The 3,128-nt window shown below is 33.6% G+C and overlaps 1 long non-coding RNA gene across 1 annotated transcript; it reads right to left on the bottom strand.

Moving 5' to 3' along the window:
* Positions 1 to 612: 612 nt before the first annotated feature.
* LOC145039167 (uncharacterized) lies at positions 613 to 2,003 on the bottom strand. Its single transcript, XR_013679763.1, has 2 exons — positions 1,546 to 2,003; positions 613 to 977 (listed from the first exon to the last, which is right to left on the bottom strand). It is a non-coding gene; the product is annotated as an uncharacterized LOC145039167 (long non-coding RNA).
* Positions 2,004 to 3,128: the final 1,125 nt, after the last annotated feature.

The raw sequence follows: 3,128 nt of genomic DNA, 5'->3' as shown, positions 1-3,128 counted from the left end.
TCACTCATCTTCTCAATTTATGAGTTTAGCACTATGTTAGTATGTTTTGAAAGATCTTTATACCAAAGAGTTATTATAGTATGATTTATGTTAATCTTATATGATCCTACAATGTCACACCTTATAGCAAGTTACTACTTAATGATTATTTATTAGAGTAATTTGATTATTAATAAATATAACCAAGACTTTTATTTAATTGGAAAAACATTATTTTATGAAAATAATATTTTACAATAATCTTGAGAATTATTATTTCTAGGAAATAATAATAAAGAAAAAAAAACTACTAAATATCACATGATATGGATATTATAATTGTGTCCAACTTTTTTGGATACTTAAAATAAGTCATTTAGTTGTCATGTAACTACTAGATACTCTTTCTTCTTAACTTTATTCCAATTGCTATGAACCGGTTATGGCTTGCTCATGTCATACCTAATGTAAGACCATTATTTGACAAGTTTAAAGCATGGTTGAAAAAATCATTCGATGGTAGCTCGGTGGTCAAGGGATTAATCGGCTAGACAATGATTAATCGGGGACCATTAATTATTAATAAATTATTACGAAATTGATAAATATAACATTAATCCTAAGAATATAACATTATATCAATTAAAAAATTTATTAATAAATATAACATTATAACAAGGAAAAATGTAACACTAATCCTAAGAATATAACATTAAATATTGTTTCTAGTACAACAACTTTCAGAAATAATGATCACCATGGTAACAGTCTGTGCATACTCATTTTGACATTTCTAGATTGTCACCTACTGTGTACAATAAGATTGTCACTTGTTTTGTACTTGTAGGCTGTAGCAACATACAAGGGACTCAAGGATTGTGAGAAACAACTTGAAGAGTCCAAAGGTTTGTTTCACTATCTTGTCCTTTGTTTATGGTTTCCATGATTTGGTACAAGTGGCGAAGAGGATGGATAGTGGGCTGCTGACCTTGTAGGTCCTGCATAGAAACATAACAATAACATGGGTCAAATATGTTTTTGGGTTATTCTTAGCTGCTTATGCATGCTAACTTATGAATTCCATTCATATACAGGTTCGTATGTACTAGAGATACAGTGAACGAAACTCATTGAAACCTTTTGATATAAACTCATCACTCGTGTAACTATAAGAAATATAATTGAGTGATAGATGTAAGAAGTAAGAAGGATATATGGGGAATATGTATATAATTCCAGGTTCTTTAGCTAATGCCCTCAGTGCATTGATGTCATCTTGAGTATAAATTCTTTAAATTAGACCACTTGATGATCGCTTACCAGACAAGTATACCATAGATAAAATGTGGTGATTGCTTTTGTGAACTCATAATTCTGAGAAAACTTAGAGATCATAATAATCCAAGATACCAGGTTTCTTCTAGGCATTTCATCGAACATCCTATGGGCGTACCCTAGTCGAAGAAATTGATACATGGCAATACATAATGTTTGCAAATTAAAATCAAAATAAGTTTCAAATGCATATAACTAACCAAAATTCGTAATCATAGACAACAACCATACCTGATTAAGGAGTTGTTGAGGAGGAAGCAAAGGATCAGCAACCAATCTAAGCTTCGATGGCTTCGCCTGTGGCAGTGGGCTTTAATTCTTGTGGAAGTTCAATATTGGCATCAATGGCTATGGAAGTTTGATGGTGAACAATGATGGTATAAGGAGGAGGTTCGACTATAACAATGATCTATGTGGGTGTTTGAGTTTTCTATTTAACAGGTGGTTGAAGGATGTCTCGATAGTGGCTTCAATGGATGTGGAAGTTCGAAGCTAGTATTTGTAGTGAGATGGTGCGGTGGTAGAGGAGGCAGTCGCTAAACATGGACTGAATTTGGTGCTTCCAGTGTAGAAGGAGGGTTGTATAGATGGTGTTCAATAGAGTTGTGAACCAACGAAAACGATGTGTAAATATGTACAGAATTGCTAAAAGTTTGGCATCACACATCGCTAGTGGGATAATAAATGAAGGCACGCATATCTTATAAAATGAGAGCTGGATCCTTTGAAAATCAAACCCAACTATGTGTTAGGCTAGCTGGCTGCATTGAGCTAGTGGTTAGTTGGACTGACTTGGCCCGATTTGGCATCCGATTTGGACTGGATTTGACCGATATTGACCAAGGGTGATCAACTAACCCTCTAACACCTATTCGTAGGCGTTTTGAGTCCGTCAAGCGCCCAGGCACCGATTAATTAGCCGTCTAGACCGATTTTTACAACACTGGTTTAAAGGTATTAAACTCTTATACAAATATGGTAGTATATAATGAAGAGTAAGTAACTAAAAACTAGCTAGTTTTTCCGTCATAACCCAAAACCGAATTGGCGGAAACATTTGGGGGCGGAGGACGTCATGTACAGTATCATAACAACCCATCATAGTAAACAAGTAACAACATCATCCATTGCATTAATATTATAATTAAATACAAGTGTGTTCTGTACAATAATAATAAGACACCAAAAATGAATAATCAAAATAAAGACAAGTCTTGATAGTGCTTCGTATTCTCAAAGCCTGTCATCGGTACCTGTCTACTGGTGACCTGAGAATACAAGTTATTTTGAAAGAGACCATTAACATTTAAGCTGATGAGTTCATAAGTATTTAGTGTCAAATGTTGTATAAGTTTAAAGAAAGTGTTTGTAAATGTTTGTTATAAATGTTTGTGTCGTACCCCCAAACCGGAACGACGGAAACGTTCGCGGGCGGATGACTTCATGTGGTAACGTAACAAATGAATACATAATAAAGAAAACAATACAACCATCATATATATAATTGAAAGTTTACATTGTTTAAAAGAGTACATGTTCATAACCAATTACCATATGATGTCAAAATATGAATTTAAACTAGTGCCGCAGTGTAATAGCTGGTACATACAAGTAGTTTTGAAAGAGTAGATCAGCATTTAAGCTGGTGAGTTTCATAAGCATTTAATGATAGTATTTGTATGTAAATGAAATGGTTCGTTTTTGTTCGTTAGACTCTAGAAAATCCCATATTTCCTACTAGTATAAATGTAGCCTTAAATCAAGACTAATATATGTTAAAAAGTTGATGTTTTTCCATCCATGAGTGATGGTTA

Source organism: Lactuca saligna, chromosome 4, assembly GCF_052625555.1.
Source record: "Lactuca saligna cultivar CGN05327 chromosome 4, ASM5262555v1, whole genome shotgun sequence".
Classification (NCBI taxonomy): Eukaryota; Viridiplantae; Streptophyta; class Magnoliopsida; order Asterales; family Asteraceae; genus Lactuca; species Lactuca saligna.
Note: the sequence above shows the minus strand (reverse complement) of the source record. Positions and strands in the feature narration are given on the sequence as shown.